Source organism: Coturnix japonica, chromosome 1 (genome assembly GCF_001577835.2).
Source record: "Coturnix japonica isolate 7356 chromosome 1, Coturnix japonica 2.1, whole genome shotgun sequence".
NCBI classification, from domain to species: Eukaryota; Metazoa; Chordata; class Aves; order Galliformes; family Phasianidae; genus Coturnix; species Coturnix japonica.
Genome location: NC_029516.1, coordinates 74,261,147 through 74,281,209, shown reverse-complemented (window position 1 = coordinate 74,281,209; position 20,063 = coordinate 74,261,147). Strand labels below are relative to the sequence as shown.

General features: G+C 42.4%; 1 protein-coding gene across 9 annotated transcripts in view; it reads right to left on the bottom strand.

Moving 5' to 3' along the window:
* The window catches only part of ZBTB20 (zinc finger and BTB domain containing 20), a 447,669-nt gene that overhangs the window by 86,559 nt on the left and 341,047 nt on the right, over positions 1–20,063 (bottom strand). Inside the window, exon 9 of one of the 9 annotated variants that reach the window (XM_015875917.2) lies at positions 10,037–10,177. The exons of 7 other annotated variants lie outside the window; for them this stretch is intronic. The gene's annotated coding sequence lies outside the window, so the exon portion shown is untranslated. Of the gene's footprint in view, positions 1–10,036; positions 10,178–18,269; positions 18,423–20,063 lie in introns of those variants that run through there. One more of the 9 variants, XM_032447504.1, reaches the window with a different exon arrangement.

The window sequence follows — 20,063 nt, the reverse complement described above, 5'->3', positions numbered from 1 at the left end:
CTGTAGGGGTTGGTATTCACAACTATTACACAGACTTGAGAAACTTCTGAAGGTTTTGATTACATGATAAGAAAGATTTTCTGGTTTTTTTTTGGTTTTTTTTTTACATTATAAACCATCAATCAAAGGCATTTCACAAAGTTAGAGCAATGTACACCTATTCTTCTTTAGCCACCACACTACAATTTCAAACGATAAACTGCACTCCTATGTGTACTTCGACTCTAAAACACTGTATACGTGAAAATTAATCTGGCAGACTTCTGAAATTGCAGGCTTTTGGGATGAGCAAATGGGTACAGTTTTCCTTTAACTGTTTTTTGAACCCCATGTGTTGAGAGAAAACAACAGAATGGAAATTGCTCATCAAAATGTTAACTTGTGGCATGGCAGAGCCACAAAGCAGGTGCGTGGCATGCCGTTCCCTTCGCTGACATGCCTACCACATGTCACCCAGTTCTGCCACCTCCGTCACTTTCTTTTGGAACCTCTCCTCCTGCAAACACTGAAATGTGGCTTGTCACTGAGTCTAGCGCAGAAGCGACACGACCTTTGAGAGAGCAGGCAGTTTGGGAAAGCACTAATTTAGGATAATCCCTCATGAAATAATCCTTTGGATTATCTACAGTGACCATGGTCTTCCAGCCCAAACATAAAAGCCTTTCAGCTAATGCTTTTGCTATTAGAAGGGTATCTAGTCAGAAAAAATAATATGATCTTCCTAATTCAAGTTAGTAGCGAGGATGCTGACCTATCACAAATAACTGAATTTTTCAAATTAGACAATGCAAAATATAAATAAATACACAATAAAGCACCACAGAGCATACTTTGTTCATTTATTTTGACAACCGCTTAGGTTTAATTTGTGAAAATACTTTACACTGTATAAGTAAATGTGTTGTGATGAACTTTCTAAACATAATGAAGTCTTCATCATCTTTGAATGAATGCCTGTCTTTGTGGTTCCAGCGCCTGTGGCTGGAAATAAAAGCTACTAATGGAGAAGTTACCCTATAGGGCGGCTGAGATTTACAGGAAGATTATGGGAAAAGAGATATTTTTCTTACTGTTCTTTCTTCCTCACAGCATTCTGTGCATATGGACATCAGAGACTGCGAGAAGCCAAAAACTCTTCTCTGTCTTGTGGAACCTTTAGCCCTCTGCAAAACCTCTGTGAAGGACCACTCAGATTTGCCTACAACGCTAATGACAAACATTACTTTGCCCTCGTCCTCAGCATCCACTTCCATTTGCCTCATGTAGGAGCTTTCCAAACAGCAGTATCAGTCTGAAACGTCAGATTTCAAACAGCCTCAATTTTATCTGCTCTGGAATTTACATTTCCTATTCCCAACCAGAGAGAGAGTACAACAATATCCCAAATGGGCAACTTTTGAACTCTCGACTATTTTGGCCCCGGCTTTCCATTTTGTCACCCACAGAAACTGTTTGACAGAATAGACAGCAGTCAGGGGAAACATCCATCGACCAAACTGGAGTAGAGAAAGCAGAAGGCTTGACCCAAATAGTTGCATAAAACATTCCTAACAAAACATAACACAGTAATAACTACCACCATGATATGAGCGATGCTCTGACAGTAACACCTCCTATCTTACCATGATGGCCCACTGTGTCAGACCCAGATGTTGGTGGGATGGTAGTAGAGATTGAACCTTCCCACCAATATCCTGTTACACGTTGCTGCTCTGACAACAGAGGGGCAGTCTGACAGAATGCCATCTGACATGGAAGTGTAGATGAAGCAAAGGTATATCACTGAATTCCTCCATCTAGAAAAACAGCACCCACTGACATTGAGGACCACTGACCCTGACCATTGTCACCCATTGACAGTGAGGAAGTCGATGGTGTCTCTAAGTAATGGCAACAGCCACTACGCTTCATCTCCACTGATGCATATTTTTTACAACCTCAGCATGCAGGCTCTTGTTCATCGCTGATGAAAATGCATAGCTAATATTGGTGACTATGCTGAAAAATAGTGTTTTGTAGCTGAGAATCTGCTCCATCAAACAGTATTACTGTGCTCCTTGTATCTGTTGCAGTCTCCACAGAAATAAACAGGAGGCATTACTTTTGGAACGAGTAGTGTATTTACCACAGCATTAGTGTAACTCACCACTCAGGTGTCACATAGTATCCTGAGGTTAAAACAGGGCAGCTATGTGGGCAGCACTGGCGGGAATTTCAGGCTTGCTATTTTCCTGTGGCCAAAGAGGTAAATAACTCACAGACGTAGTTTGATTTCAGCCACAGGATGGCAAAGGGAGAACCAAGTCATAGCTCTGCAGATGGCTCCAAGTCAGTTGCTCCATTGGCAGCCTCAGACTTTCCTTTCTTCTCAGGATGGAATTTATTATCATAGCTCTGAGTCTGACTTCATTCTTAGTGGCTGAATCTGTGTCCAGATTTCTTTTTGCTGGCTGCTTTGACTGGATGGGGGGTATTGCCCTGGAGGATCGTGCTATTTGAGCACAATAAACATCTAAAAAATAATAATTATTTCTCTTTAACCCACATCTCCTCATTACTCGTGCAAAATATGAAGCACAGATAAGCAGTAAAATCACGAAGCACCCATGAGAAAATACAGAAGCATTAAAGAAAAGGGAATCTTCCTAACATTACTCATAGCCTTCACTGCACGGGAGAACCCAGCTCTCCAGCAGTTGTTGGGAAACAAAGTTTACAGCTTCTGAGATGCATACCAACCTCATACTGTCAGCAGAGCTGCATTAAGAGCCTCCTGATGCCCCAAGGACTTAAAACATGATGCCTCATACATACACAATATGGATCAGACCTTTCTCTAAGTTTGATGAGGATGACTGTCCTGGTGCAACACTCTTCGTATCTCCAACAACACTAAGGCAAAACTCAAGAACTGCTTTTTTCCCTATGACTATTTTAACAGAGGGAATTGCCTTCAGAGGAAATGCTGGGGTGAAAGAAAGCTGAGTATCATTCAGTATTTTCTGAAACTTTCTAGTGCTGCTGTTTTTCAGGAGTTAGCTCTATGTTGTTTTGTTGTACCAACAAACAAACAACAAATCCAACCCCAAGCCATTACGTCTAAACCCAATCCAATTTTACTACACTACGGCTTAAGTGGGAACAGTCTTCAAATACTACTTCTCCCTTTCTAAAAGCAGAAGACCTTAGCACTTGAGCTCAGAAGCTTGACCATTAATTGTTTGTATTGCAGAGCCTATGACATACTTAAGTAGCTGAGCATAACAATAAACACAATAGCCGGTTCATTAAATCATTCTTTGTTAAGACTTTTCAAAGCTTTGGGCTTAAGCCTCTTAAAATTGAAATCATTATGCTATTTTTTTTTTCTAAACAAATGAGCAAACATAATTCACACAAAAAGGGGAAAGCACAACAGAGTCTTTGATGTATGCATCATCACTGTGATGCTTCACTGAGATTAAACTATATGTCTTAACACCACTAAGAGGTTTCAGCAGCTCTTTCCAAGGCAAAGCTGAAATCGGAAAGGCTATAAAATGCTGCTGTTGCTGTCACCTCTCCTACAACAGCTTTCCTTGGCCTGTCACATCACGAGAGAGGCTATCAATAAACTCTGAAGAGTGGTGTTTGTAGTCCCACTTGTTGTGTCTGTAAGATGCCGTCAAAACCTTCATTTGTTGACACATCCTGCCAGGCTCTGAGGATGACTAAAGATGACGAAAGGTGGACCCTAGGAGTGGAGGTTTGCTGTGCGGAGAGAATTTGTTCCTTTACCTCAGACGTGCTAATACTTCAGCTTGGAAAAACAGGGCTAAGCTATTCACTGCCTTGTAGGTAGGCAGTTATTTTATGCAAGCCTATTTCGATAAGGTTAAAATACTTTAATACAATGCTACATTGACGAGCACACCAAATTATTCTGCTTTTTAAACAAACCCACAGTCCTCACCCTTGCTTTTGCCACACAGCTCTGGCTGGCTACAGCTTGTTTCTCCTCCTTGTGCCAACACTGCAGCTGCACTTGTAAGAACTCCATTTCCCTCTCTCTGTAAAACAATCCTGCACCTTTTCTCACATCATATGTCACGGGCAGAATCTCTGCCATTCCCTTCCTATGAATATCGCTAGTATGTGAATTCACAAACTATTAGCATGAGAACATGTTGTAGGGAAAGCAGAAAAGATGTGAGGAGATGAGCAAAAGACTGTTTCTACTGCCTTCTTTTCCCCTTCCCTCAGATGTTCTGGTTATAACTTCATATGTCACAGCTGTCGGACTTAAAGCCTGCTCCTGACAGGGTGCTGAGTACTCCCTGCTCCTGACAGGGTTAATGACAGCAAATACAAATAGGAATGGGTATGCTTAACATCCTATCTAACATATCAGTAAATTGCTTTCTTGCAGTTTTTACCGTTTCTTGTAATCGCTGCCACAATGAATTTTAAGCCAAACCTCACACTGATATGCAACTCACAGAACCGCGGCCTGGCAGAGGGCTCATGCTCCGTTCTATAGCAGCCTCCAAGGCATCTTTCCCAAGAAAAGGAGTATGAAAAAAGGGTTGGTGAAGGAAGGAGAGAAAGCCTGGATTCCTTTTCCCACATAGCGTTCCTCAGCCTGAGCAGAGGGCTTGCAAACTACCTGCCTGAGACCTGCGGAGGCCTCAGATCTAAGACTAGACTTGTCTCTGAGCAGACACAAAGCACACGCGGCTTTAAAGAAAATGCATAAATGAATTGAGAGTTAAAAACTACTAGAGAATACTCCCTGGGATTATCTGTACTATCAAGACAGGAAAACTTTGCAGATGCTACTGTCTCTCTAGAGGAATAAATGCTTGCATTTTAATATTCTCAGCAGCTGGTTCCTGTTGAATGCCATCAGGATGATTCAGCCACCCACCAGGAACACCAGTAGCAAGTGCACACACAGAGAAATCTGCAAAACTTTCTGCTCTCGATGCCAATATTGTTACTTTGGTGAAGACTGACCTGTATCAACTATTCTCTGTTAATACTTGCAGCAGGTTTCACCTCACTCCAGGATGGTGAAAGAGAATAGATAGTCCTCGGTGCTGCCAACATCAATCCATCTGTCTGCCCCTATAAGCAGTGCTTCCCACAATCCACATTCTTACAGTGTACTCTGTGGTTACCTCGCTCACCTTCAGCCTCACCACAAGTTATGTTTCTCTCCTGCGAGCTCCTCTCATCAAAGTAATGGTTCAGGCTGTCTGATAGCCTTCCCCCTACAGTGGTCAACATCTGATGAAAGGGACCATCACCCTATCACACACCGGGTTTCTACACCAGACTCAAATGTGACTGATTACTTCCTCACCCCAGCTGATGACCAATTTATCTCATAAAAGCTGCTCTCTTCCCACTTTTATTTTTTTTTTTAATTAGCCTTAGTGACATTCTGTCTGTGGTCTGTGGACCACTTCCAGGTGTTTTATGGAGGTATATCTGTCTACGAGCAATAATGAAGCATTAACTTTTCCACAAGTGGCAATGTTTCCTGACATTTTTGACTAGGTCAGATCACTCAAGGTTTCCTCTAATACCACTGGGACAAATTTCTTCCTCTCTTTTGTCTGCTATTTCTTGGAAGTAAATTCTACTGCAATTCCAATTTGCAGAACTATTTTTTTTTTTGCAAGACAGAAACTACAGAAGACAACAAAATGGCAGAGTGACCAGAGAGACTGGGTGACTCCTGACTTTAGGTCCTACTTCAAGGAAGGAGTCTTTCAGTTCTAATTCATGTTATGTCTGACAGCCAGAGAGTGAAAATAAACAGCTCAAATACAAAACAGTGAGAAAGTAACAAAGCAGATGCACCCATCTGCTCAATAATGCCCATTTAGTTTTCTTCCTTCATGCTCTTGCCATTTCATTCAGCTCAATATTAAAGGTGCTACAGGTGGACAGAGAAACAGTATTAACATCTATTTTAAAATGATGATTTTTAATATTATCATCATCACAGAGTATGCGAATTCCATTGCTGTCTTTTAATACTTTAGAAAAAAGGTGTGCCTTCAGCAGGAAGAGAAACGATAGTTCTGACCAAGCCAGCAGCACTGCTCTTCTAACAGGAACAACTCCAGATATTAGTGCCACCACACACGTAACTCCTTAACTAACCTCTCAAACAAATGAAAGAAATTTAGGTTTATTACCCATGCCAGGATGTCCTAACGTAGGAAAAAAGCCAAAATAGAGAAGTCAGAAACTGTGAATCAAGTAGGTGACAGAAACATTATAATACGAAAGCTTTAATGTCAGATTCCTGATGTACCCATACAGCTTGTGACAACTACTGCTGACTGCAACGATATTCATCCTGATTAGAAGTGATGCTAACATATTCCTGACTCGCTTCACAAAGAGTGCCTTCAAGGAGCAGTGCAATTTCCAGAATCCAGGGTGGTCCCTACCACGATCTCACCTTTAATCAACAAATTTATGGAGTCGCCACTTGCTCATTCTAAGGAGTGAATGGTTAAGTGCCATTCAGAGCCAGCTAGGAGTCTGTGCATGAATATGGAACAGAGAGGCAGGAGGGCAGCAGAAAGCGAGAGAATCATCTTTTATACCAAATTAAAAATGCAAAATTTTCATGAAAATTTTAACTGCTTTCACAGTTTTCTGGTATTTCATCTCATGAAAAAAAAAAATAATAAAATAAAATAGGAAGAATTAAGGTCCAGAGACATTGGAAAACCTAAAAAACAGAGTTATCTTTAATTAAACAATACGAGCATTGTTGACTTATTTGTTGTTGCTCTGCCTTGGAAAAAAAAAAGTAAAAGGAAGGGAAAAGAACATTTTCATTTCTTTGACTTTTTTTTGCAATCACTAATGAAGTTTTCTGACCAATTCTTCCAGTAAGCTATCTCATTGGACGTGATGTGGCAACAAGGATCTGTTATCCATTGTGGTTTCAGGACTAAGAATGGATTGGATCGTTTTCTCTGTTATTTTAGCCCCAAAGTATATTTTAAATAGCCTTAAAGAGAATGAAAATTCTTCTCACACCAGTGACAGGCAGAAATGGCTTTAGAAATTACTTTCATATTTCCAACAGTTGTTTTTTTTTTTTTTTGTTTGTTTTCTTCTTTTTTTCTCCTTCTGAGTATTTTTACTCTTCTCTTCTGGTACAAATGCAAAGGGATAGCCTTGTTTGAAAGATATCAGACAGAGTGCAACCCTCCATGATCAGTCAGTCAACAATACCCAGATAAGTGTTTCTAGCAAGCAATGAGTGCAACAGAGTTTACTTCCATCAAACCAGCAACAGGTCAGCCATACAAAGCCAATCTGAAGGGCCGGCTTCTTTTTTGTATCTCCAAGCATACAATAAAAGCATATATCTTCTTAAAAGCTCTTAAATGAGACACGTATTTCTTCTGCAGTCTGCGGATAGGATCAGTCCAGACTGGCAGCATCTCAGTGCTTGGCCTAAAGTGGCAACTTAGAAACTACCTTTTGTCTCTCACTATTTTCTCAGACTGATGAGGACTCGGCATATTTTGAAAAGAAAACCAAAGTCCTTTAGAAATAAAGGCATTTTTTTCTTAATAGAAATCAACCTAAATTTTACCCCAGCCAGATAATTTTATCAAGATTTGAGAACACCGACATCTTCAAAGCACAGAGGATTTGTTACACTCTAAGACAGAGCTTTTGTAGCACCAGGGACAAACTTTAACAGAATTATTGCACAGGTGAAGGAAGACAAGAGAGAAATGACAAAATTTGAAATAAAGATGCAGCAACTCTTCTAAGTGAAAACCAAAGATAAAGGCAACCTTGCTGCTTGCACCTGATGACTTTGTAGCATTTTTCTGTAGCATTTTCAGCTTCAGCTGAAAAAATCTCAGCAGCCCTGAGGCAGGAAACCACTGGCTCGTTTTGGAATGGTTTGGAGCCATTTGGAACATGGGTGCTAAGTGACTCCTCCAAGGCTGTGCTGCAAAAGGGGGGAGGGGTGAGGAACAGGTCCAACTCCTTGTGCTCCAGGAGTGGTGCCATGGCAGGGGAGGCTGACTGAGACAGAGCAAACCAAAGTACAGTTATCCTCAGGAAGTTTTACCCTGCTCTTTCTTTGTCATTGGGTGAAAAAAAAAAAAAGAACACCAACAACCAACAAAGCAAAACAAAAGAACAACAAAACCCAACTATGTATGCAGAAAGAGCTTTCACTCACCTAATTAGGCCTCCCTTTTCCTAACACCGGAGTTTTAATCCTGAACACAGAGGGTTCTTGGGCAGAAAATTTGGCCAGTTTTTTCACAGAGTTTGAATGCATTCAAGTGCTTTAAAACCATACCGGCCCCTCACTAACCTGAAAATAAAGCATTACGTTTTCAAAGCTATAAAGTGAGCTAAGCTCGTTGCTATCCTGTTATACAGGGAATTACTGACTGACTTAGAAGCCATAGTCCATGCTACCTCAGGTGAATTACCACTATTTTTTGTTACTTTCTTCACACAGTCTGCTATTTCCCCATTTGTCTGGACCTTACCGACCACCACAAACTATGTTGGTTTCTCTTTTCTGTTCTTTAATACCTTTATGATGCTTCATTCTTCACACTGTTTTCTGTGCCTCTTCTAAAGACTCTCACTTATTCTAGACTCTCTTCCTCTTTATAACCTGGTCTTCACATTTACCCAAGTATTTATTTCATTTTTGCCTCACCTACTCTGGAAGAAAATCACTGCCTCTGCATACAGATTTTCTTCCCTGTTTCACCATTTCTTCTGAAACCAGAAATCCCTCACCCTTCAAATTCCACTACTCCATATCCCCTGCCTTCAAACTGTACTATCGTTGCCATAAATTCATGATCAAGAAGCCTGATCAGCACAACTTCTTAGTAACAAGTATGGCAAGAAGACTTCTGACAGATGAAGGCTGCTTTATGCATCCTATCAAGGCTGAAGTTAGACTAATTCTGATTAAAAAGTGAAATGGATGTTGAAATGTTTAGAAGAATTGACTTAAAAGATTCGGGTTACCTGTCTTTCTGAAATATATGTTCTGGCTCACTAGAAGATACAAGCTTCAAGAAATGCAATGGGCTTTATTACCACGTGAAGGGAACCACATGAGACTTATCATGAATGGCCTTGGTGCTTGACCACCTTCAGAGATGAAAAGGCATCAGCATCCAAGCTGCCTCTGACTTTGTTAGGCAGTCTCACACATCGTTCCCACCTGCTAGAACATGTTGAGTAGTTTGCAACAACTACTTTCCCCTTTAATTACAAGGACATTTCTCCATTTTTGCTGAGGTTTCCCTTCCCAAGCCAGGGCTTCTTGGCTGCCTTGAAAATGGTGATTAATTGAAACAAATGCGTCCCACTGCTGCCCATCCATATGCAGAAAGAACAGAACAATGTTTATTTTCAAGAGTCTTCTCTCATTTCACAGCTTCAGTCCCTGTCCCAGCATATACTCAGGACTTTTCCAGCCTGCCTCCAATTAAATTGACCTAGTTTTCCTGGGCTCATTCAGATCCCCAAAAGCATCAGTAAGAGCTCAAGATTAATATTTTTTTTTTCTACTACATCTTAGAAAGATCTTAGCAGCCACACAGCTGCTAGGCCCCAGACACACAGAGTTATCAATGTCTCAATTACCATTTGGATATTTATCTTCATCATCATAACTATCAAAGTCATGTTTTAACTATGGTACCACTAACAGACACGGAACCAACCATCACAAAAACAGCAGAATTTTCAAATTCTGATTAAATTCATTCTAAACTGCATGTTTATGACATAGCAAAAATATACCAAAAAAAACCCCCAACAACCCTTGAGTTAATATTTGTCCAGTACTTTAACATGAGAAATATCGTTACCGTTGTCAAAAAGTCTACTGCGAACTTAAATTGCTGTGAGAATGCAAAACAATTTGAAATGTGAATAGCTTTCGTAACTAATAGCGAGTAGGCAATATAACAGATGGCAACTCACATGAAAGATAAACCGCATCTTAATAACAATAACCTACATTCAGAGGGGTAGTGTTTCCTAACTGTCAGCACGTGGCACTGGGATCCAGCATTCCCAGGTTATCTTCCTGGCTCTGCCACTGACTTGCTTTGTGCACTTAGAAAAGTCACTCAGAATCTCTATGCCTCAGTTTCCTCACCTGTAAAATGGAGCTAATTTTTACAAATACCACCAAGCAGCACAGGAGAAGAGGCTCAAGTCATTACTTTCTATAAGAAATATTGTGAGACCAATGAAGGTATGGAAGAGTAGTGTTTGCTAACGCTACTACGACCAAATTCCAAGGTGGTTACTTCACTCAGCACAGAACAGAAATAGGCAACTGCGTAACAGTGCAACGCAACACAGTGGTAGAGTTCAGGCCAGGAGCTGAATATCACTATGCCCAACTGGCACTTCAGAGGGAATTCAGGGAGGCCAAATATAATTACCTTAATTGAAATTTAGCCAGGACATTATGCAATCTCTAACAGCGGTCTGAATCTCTATTTTATATCTCTGACAAAAGGGAGCACCTACAGCTCTCCAGATTTCTGTCATCATTAGTTGGCATATCACTTCATTTTGATCAGAAATGAGAGAGCTTCTCATCCTCTGCTTCTGCTTTGTGCAGCTCTACAGAGTTCCACGGAAGTCCTCCAAAGCAAGAACCAAGATGATCTTACACTGTCTGACATGAACATAAAACAAAATGAAGAGGCTGCAAGATAAATATTTCCTTTTGCTATAAAACTATTTTATTTATTTATTTTGCATGAACAATAGGTTGAATTTTTAACTATATCAGTAGCAGAGACTCTGCTCTAAAAGGCTCCATTTTTGCCATGCTTTCCAGACAGAGGTTTCACGCTGTTACAATGTCATACAAACAGGAGTTGTAGGAAAAATAATAATATTAATAATAAAATATATATATAGTTTTGGGGTTTGTTTAAATATATATGTATGTATGTATGTATGTGTGTTTGTATGTATAAGTACAGAAAAAAAGAACAGCTGATCTCACTGAAGAACATTCTGGCTTCTTCCCACTTAGTTTTCTTTGGTATTTCCTGATTTTCCAGCCAAAGATATCACCATAAAACTCCTCTTTTTCTGGGAGGAGGGAACAAAAATTATTTCTCACGCTAGCCCTTAAGGCTTTATGGGATATGTAGTTGAAATTAACAGGTCAAAGATTTTTATGGGTCTCATTCAAAGGACTACATAAAGAATATTCTATGTAACTAACTAATTGCTCTCCAGATGGTCAAAACCAAAAAGGCCAAAACTCATGTTCTGGGAAGTGTCAGTCCACTTAGAGGATGTGGATTCTGCTTCTGCTGGCTTCAGTGGAAACGGAATCACGCTAAGTTATTAATTTTCATTTAAATTTTAAGTTCATACAAATAATGTCTGGAAATTCCGTGCTGTTATTTTCAAAAGATACGAGCTCAAATCACAAAATCTGGATATGGATGCCTGGAAGTGCCAGAAGTTCAGGAGAGTTCGAACCAACAAGGCTGGCTCAGGCAAACTTTGAGTGTTTTCCCAGGATTTTTTGAAGGCCAATACAAAGATTGAAAAGAGGAGAGAGGCATGTGCAACATGGCAGAGTTACAAAAAAACATTGCTTGGAATTTCCTGGGTTTTATGAAATTAAAAATTGTGAGTTTAATTTCTTTTTAAAAAAAATAGATCTTTAGAATTTTCATTTTGTATCTGAAGAAACACTACAAATTAGAAATTGATTGAGAGTGGAAAAATTAATGGGCTTCAGTAATTAGTTAATCAGGAAATGCTCCTGTCTTAGTGTGACTGTCCAACACATATGGAAAACAAACAAAAACAGAATAAAAGAAAAAAATAACCACGACTTTCTTCATATTTTCCAAAATAACATGAGCTTTACCTTTGAGTTTCAACTCAGTTTGCTTTTTGGTGGTAAACCACTAAAGTTGGTGTTGAGGATGAAATATCATCTTGCCATAACACTAATAGAGACACGGAATAAAAACATGCATCCTGGCAAAAATTAACCTGAGTTTGTTCCTTACACTGGCCACATTAGATTGACATGAATTTTATGCCCTAATAAAATGTTAAATCAAAGTGAAATGCCCTCTGCAAGCAGACCTTTTCACCATGAGCTGGACTGGGCATCCCTAACATCGGAAGGCAGCAGGATGACTTATTATGCTGTAGGAAAACATATTTTGATGGTGGTGATCCAGTCTGAGGCCCCATGAGCCACACACTGGTGCACTAAAGAGACGTGTGTCAGACAAGCTGTTTTGTCTCTTGGCTAACACACTCCCAGGCACTGAATAGATCCGGACTGGGCTGGCTTGTGAAAAAAAAAAAAAAGAAAAAAAAAAAGAAAGTGTCAGATGAAAGCTGGGAAATGAAGCCAAAGCAAAGTACAACTTTGGTGCAATTCGTCCGATTCCAAACTATGCTAACAAAACTTCGTTAGCAAGGGATCATCTGGCCTACTCTGCCCATACTAAAGCCACGCTTGAAAACATCAGCTGTGACACTCGGTTTTGAAGCTCCTGCAGCTCTTCACTGTATTTACGTAAAAAGGCAGCTAAATATGCATTTCACCATGATTTTATCTTAGAATAACTCTGAGACAGAACTCTGCAAAGTTCCAAAAGTTTGAGAAGAATGATTATATCTGTAACCAAAGCTGCAGAAATGGCCATAAGCTTGAGAACTGCTTTTTGCCTTGCAGGCTTGCTGCCCTTGAGCTCCAGCCTTGCTGCCGAGTTCTTGCTGACTGTCAAGTCACCCAAATTCATGGGTGGCTTTGAGAACGAGCTCACAAATAAATATCAGCAGCTATAATGGCTCAGAGGGCCAAAGCACACGTGGGGTATCAAGGAACACAATGAGTTGCGCACAAACAGCATGCAGATTTTAAGCATTTCTAACACTGATTTCAAAACCAAATTTCTTCCAGAAAAGACCCTGATTCCTGCCTTGGGAACACAAGTGTGCCTTAGCACATGACGTTAAAGCAAAACTTGTTTCAAGTTGTCAGAGAGAAAAGACGAGAAGAGGCAAAATATTGCCTGCGGTCAAAGATTCTCTCAGTTCTTATTCAGGTCACTGGCAAAAAGGAAGGGCCTGCTGTTAAGAGTGAATAAGGGATACTTCAGCCCCATTGATAATTTTCAGTCAGAACTAGAGGTATATAAGAACAAAGTTTGGGAATGCAAGAGTCATCTCAGCTCACGTCTACCTCAAGTCTAACACACAGTGCCTTGCAGTGTGACAGTGCCTTGCAGTGTGACAGTGCAGTTTCTGGTTTCCAGTTTGAGTGGCTCATCCAAAATCCCAGTGTTAATGAAGCTCTGCTTTTCATTAGCTTCTTCTCAGGGAAACCTGCCTCGGCTTCGGTGGGAGGGTGCCTCAGCCAGATAAGGGAAAAGAAACACCACCACCTAGCAGACAGACCTAGATGTGGTTCAGCACAGTGGGAGCGAAACACAGTTGTTTCTGGATTCACAACAAAATAAAAATCCGTGCCTATATTTGCCTCACATACAAGACTGCTTTTGTACGCTGGCCTAAGCATACACCAGGGAGGAAATACTGAATCTTATAGATCTTCAGCCCCACTGAGGGGAGCACCAGCACAGGCCGTGTTCAGGCCACGCACACCCCAGAACCTGGCGCAACACAGCGGGGTGAGGGCCCAGGCCCAGTGGCATGGCACTCCGTGACCAGAGTGCAGAAGTGTCACCGGCTCCTTTGTGACACTGAGGAGCCAACAGGATTTCGGCTCCAACCAAATTCAGACAGGAAAAGCACAGAGTTTCACAAAAATCCAGCAGGAGTCACAGAGGGAGCAAAGTTGTGTGAAAAGCTCGTCTGCTGGTTTGCTTGCCAAAGTGCATTACAATTCAGGTCGCACAGAACTGAAACAAACACTCCGAGTTCCTCCCCAACGATCTAAATTTCTCCCCTTCTGAACCTACTGATTTTGAAATGTCTTAAGGATTTCTTCCTCTTCCTTTAAAAATTGGTTCTTACTAATTGTCAAAATAAACCCTTATTTTAAAAACAGAAATGAAAACATCACATAGGAAAGTACCAAAACAAAACATTACCTCTGTTTGGGAGAGACAGACCTTTTCTCTCGCAACAATTTCACATATTTTAAAGCAACTAATTGTTTCTGCTGATGTGATATTGCATTTCTATGCAACAAGTTTCCTTTTAGCCCAAGCCAGCACTGAAAAGAGAAGTCATCACACTGAGCTGAAGAGGGACTCAGGACCACGAACACTGCTGTCTGCTTGGCTGCCCACCTCCAACTCTCACTGCTGTCTGGCTCTCCCCAGCCTGTTCTTAGGCACCAGCACTCCAGTACAGCAAACTTCTGGGGACGGCATGCACGAAGCGGCTCTGATACACACCTCTGGCCCTACATTTAATTTCCTGACAGACCTAACTTATTGCTGCTCAGCTAAATGCAGGAAAGCCCGGCAAAGGGATCGCTACCCAGCAGCTTGTTGAAGTCAGTGGGTAGAAGCGCCCATATTAAACAAGCAAACAGCAAAAAAGTTTACGGGAGTGAAACGAATGGCACTGCTCAGTGAGGGCTGCCCCAGCTCTGCATTCCTGCTGGGACTGACACAGGTGCACAACAGCAAAGCCAAAGGGATGCATATACGGATGGACAGAGAGGGGTAAGAGGAAGGGAGGGGAAAGAAGTAGAAGGGAAGAATAAAACAGAAAGGTGTACAATGTTTTTTCAACTTGACAATGAACTCCAATTTTGGCAGAGGATTAAAAACAGCCCTTGGAAATAATTAAGGCTTTTTTTCTTTTTCTTTTTTTTTTTTTTTCCCCTTTTCTGTAAAGCTTCAACACAAAAAGAGGGATTATAAAAGGAATACACTCACACATAAAACTGGGGGGAAACTAGGGAGAAGGAAATGAAAGAAAGAGAAAACAAACAGACTCCTTGCAAGCCCATACTGCTAACGGGAGTCCAAATAAAGAGTCATATGATATCTGATAGTGCAGGACACGTCGCCAGGAGCTGGAGCGGATTGCCTGCAGGAAGAAAGAGCCAGTGTGTGACTGCTCAAAGAGCTTTTCTTCCCTCTTTTTTTTTTATTTTTTTTGCCCTCTCTCTCTTTTCTCCCATACTGTGAATGTGTGACTCTCAGGTCAGATCCATGAGGAGTCCCCGATAGGCAGCGACTGCCTTTCTCTGCACTTCTGGGAGCACGGACAGTGGCTGGAAGATGCCTTCTGCTTGAGACTGAGGAGATAACTCCAGACTTCAGACCTGTCTGCCCTCTCTTCTCTGTCACCAGCTCCACGGTTCAGATACAAACTGCTCACAAAAACAACTTGTATTGGAAAAAATAAAAAAATAAAAAAAAAATGGGAGAGAGAGAGGAAGAAAAAAGATCCAGGGAGGGTAAGCATAGAGACTGCTTATCCTACGGAAAACTTCAAAGGCCAAGTCCCATTTCAGTGCTCTCGTTTACTTTTCCTCTGATTTTTTTTCTCTTTTTTCCCATTTTCAGGGGTAAGGGAGCAGGACAGAGAAGTCACTGAAAACACTGAGACCATGAAAACCACCCGGAGTTGGGAAAACTCTCTGGAGGAAGGAGGAAAGGGAGCATTTCAAATAAAAGAGAGGAATTAGCAATTTGCCAGAAGTTTGCCTATTCATTGTGTTTGTCAGCAGAGCAGTGAGCAGGTTTTGGTGGCTCTGTCAAGCCTTTCATGTTACCTCATTGAGCTCACAAAGTGTTTGGACTTGAGGCTGCTGTCCCCGTTAATTCGGGGCGCCGCGATCACCTGTCGGGAAGGGACCGAGATGAGACCGAGGGTTGGGACATTTTGCTACCTCCTTCTGCTGCCACAGCCACGTCCAGCAGAGCCCTGGGAAAGCCCCTGCAAAATCCTTACTGGATTTATGCTGGTTTTACTTTGCTTCTGCAAGGGACAAGCTTCGTCCACCAGGACTTTTTCCCTACAGCACAGCGGTGTTCCCACAGCGGTGCAAGCAGAGCCAAAGGAAACGGTTTCCCCCTTTCATTCCATGAAGACTGTTAAGGCACTAATTCTCAGTGCACACTCATACCACACAGAGACGTTGCTCACAACCAGTGCCACAGATATAGCTGCGGTACCTGTCTAGCTCTTACAGGCAATCTCTTCTGAGGGAAGCCTGCAGCACGAATATAAAAAATCAAGGTATTGTAATCATAATGCTCCATATCCAGAAACGATCACTCTAACTCTCCCATCATTTCATCTAGTTCTATACAGCTGGTGCTTCTTCTGTTTGCAGAGTGGATATAATGCATGGTTTCCTCTCTTGTTTGCTGTACAACTGATATATATTGCAGCTCTGAGATAGGTAATTTGTCAGTGCCAGGAAAATACAAATCAATAAAGGAGGGAAGGCAGAATTTGGCTAAATACAGCACTTCCTCCAGCTACTGGATTTGCAGTGGTACATATTCTCAAACATCCTACCCATTGTACAGCAGGCAGCAAAAAGAAGATATCATGTATGTTATATACCAGATGCAATACATTTCCAGTCTAACTGTCTCCCTAAACATGATGCATTATTCCTCCCTATACGGCACGTGAAAAGATCTATGCCTTTCCCACAGGTGAATACACAAAGAGTGTATATATGACAAACACAGCCAGAAGAACAAAAAAATCCCTCACATTTATCCCTCGGACCTCCAGGAGATCTGTCCCCAAACCCTCAATTTGGGGCTCTACAAGAGAGCCCAACTCAGAAGGCGAAATGGAGATCCATGAGAGGGGGGTCCCATCTACCAGGAGGAACGAACAAACAAACAAACAAACAAAAAATCCCTGAGCTCCGACTGATCATTTGGGCTGCCAATGAGAGGTGACTTCTGGACAGATGGTCAGGGAAAATCTGGGGCCGTGAGCACAGACGCCGGTGCCCCATCTGTATTTTAGGATTCCAGCTCCAAGAAGCCATTACCAACTTTTTTTCTAAGTGCCAGAAAGTGAAAGATTTCTTCTCCCACCGACGTATTTCTGTTCCACTGAAACCACCCCGTTTCCTTCTTTTTGTTGTTGTTGTTTTGGCTTTTTTTTCCCCTCCCCGCTAAGAATTTGTTGCTTGATTTTTTAAGTAAACAGAAACTGCTCACGGTATAACTTTTATGCCAAAACAGAAAAGGAAAAAAAAAAAAAAAAAAAAAAAAAAAAAAAGGACTAAGTAAGTTGGCAAAACAGCAATCAGATTTAAAGAGAGAGTGAAAAAGGGGAGAAAAGAACGACATAGCAAACTCACTTGGTCTCGTCCCCCTTCCATTCCTGCTCTTATTAATTCCAAATTCTAATTTGGAGGTAAGGGAACCGAATTTCCTTTCAATCTATTTTGCTGCTGCCACACATTCTGTGCCTCGCTTCTGCCTCTTTCTTTTTAGGAGGGGGGAAAAAAACAACAACAACAATAACACACACACACACATACAAAAAACCAACCCTAATAAAAATAGAAAAACATATCTCCGGCATTAAGCTCGCTCTCCCCCTTCCTTTGTAAAGAACTCTTTGTTCTCTAGTGAAAATGCTGAAAAAACCCCGGGCTCCCTGAAACAAGTGCAAAACACTTAGAGGCTTTTGGGCTGGCTGGGAGCCAGGAACCCTCCCGCTGTCTGGTTAGGAAGAGAGGGAAGCGGAGAGAGAGGGGAGAGAGAGAGAGAGAGAGAGAGAGGGAAAAAATTGGAGCTTCCTTTAATAGACATAGGAAGCAGGTCTTTTTTTTCCCCCCTCTCTCTTTCTTTCTTTCTTCTTTTTTTCTTTTCTTTCTTTTTTCAAAACTGGCGGTCAAGCGTTAAGTAACTCCCTGCCTAAATCCACCTGCTGGCCATGAACTTGGGCAGCCCCCGGGGGTGCACAAAGAGGAGCCCCCCGCGCCGCGCTCCGCGCCCCCTCCCCGCTGCCCTGCTTCCATTCTCTGCTCCCGGCACACCGATGCCCACAAGCTCCTCTCCCCCTGCCACCAGCGACAGACATACCAAAATACACGCTCGCTCCGGCTCCTTAAAGAGCAGAGATTGGGGGGGGGGGGGGGGTGGAAGGGGGGAGAGAGGGGGGGTTTAAAAAATATATATATATAGAAAAAGAAAAAGAATAAAAAAAGAAAAAAAAAAAAAGGAAAAAAAAAGCTTTTCCCATCTCGGTTGCGACAGTGATAAGGGGTAGGGAACATCTCATACCTGGTGTGAATGCTAATCAGCCAGGAGTTCTCCTTTTTTCCCAAGACAGGGAACTGTTTCCTTCCAAATTTATTAGAACCTCCTCCACTGCCTCTTTGAAAAACCTTCTTTGTCACCCTCTTCCCAAGTCCTGATACTTCTTTAAAAAAAAAAAAAAAAAAAAAAAAAAAATAAAAAAAAAATGGCTTCGGAGCTCCTTCTATTCTTGATATTGATTCTCTCTCTCTCCCTCTTTCTCTCTCTCTTTCTCTCCCCCCCCCCCCCCCCCCCCCCTCCTCCTTTCTCCTGTCTCTGTCTCTTCTGAGTGGTCTATTGATAAGTCCCTAGAGGCACTGGGTCAGCCTGCCCGTAGGAAACCAGACACAATGCACAAATCTCCGAGTGCCATTCTGCCATCAGCAAGCAGACCACGTTTAGGAGGGAGGAAAAAAAAAACCACAGTAGAGCAAAAGACAGAGAGAGGGAGAGAGAGGGAGAGAGTGTGAGAAAAAGACTGATTGGAACAGGAGGGAGGGAGGGAGGAGGGAGGGAGGGAGAGCGACACTGCCAGTCAGGTTAATCATCCCTACTTTAATTAGCTGTTCGGCTTAGACATAAAACAATTGAATTTGAATGATCTGTCAGTGGGCTCGGCTGAACCAAAGGGGAAATGCGAATATTACAAAAAAGACTGTTGGTGTATTCAGATAAGCTCGCCTGGAAAATCCTCCAAGGATAACTATTAAAACTTACCACCAAACAAAAAGTACCGAGTCAGACAGCGATGCACGGGGGCCCACTCCCAAAAGCAGGACAGGACGATCCCTTCCCTCACCCTTTGCCGTGCCAAGGGAGGTTCCACCGAAGCAGCTACGCACAGTCCCGGAGCCTCACGGCCACCCGTCCTGGGTGGGAAGGGGTTTGGATCCCTGCCGTCCCTGGTCCCATACAGCAGGGCTGTGGGGCCGCTCAGCCACATTTTCCTGGTGGATCAGTGACAATTTCTTATCCTGGAACTACACGAGATCTGAGAGCGTATCTGTGCTGCGGATGTGTCTACATGCACACCGGCAAATCGAGTGTTTGCTGGATCCGCATGGGGATGCTGTAAAAAGGCACTGCCAGCTATTAGGATAGACGAGTCCCAGGCACCAGGGATGAAAAAAGGCTCTACCTAAAAATAGGTGGCAAAGCAATCTATTCGTTCTGCCCCAGGTTGTGAACTGAAATGCAGCTTGAATGAACTAATCCTGGCAACAAACACGGCAGAGCTGTGTGCCAGGCAGGGGGTACCTGGAATCATAGGATAGAATCGTAGAATTCTTTGAGTTTGGAAGAGACCCTTAAAGGTCATCTAGTCCAGCTCCTTGCAATGAACAGGGACACCCACAGCTAGATCAGGTTGCTCAGGGCCCCGTCCAGTCTGAAGAGCCTGGTTTAGCCTATGGCACTTCCGCAGGTCCCCTTGGACAGGTGTGGCTGGGCACCCCTTACCCCACAGCAGGCAGCAGAGAGTAGCATTACCCCAGCACACTGTAATTGCAGCTTAATGCAACCTGCTGAGCACAGTCCCCTCACTCCCCAAGTGCTGTGCCTTGTCAGGGGCTGGGGACTTGCTCAGGGCTTTGGGATACATACATATCCCCCTAAAGGGACAGTGAGGAGCGAATTTATTGTGAGATGCAGGTATCTTCCCTATGTGTCAAATACATCCACTGTACTGCCACAGCACTAAATCCAGAAATTCCCAATCAGCTCTATGAGCTGTATGTAAACTTTGAAATGGGCTCGGCTAACCTGCAAGCATTGTTCTAA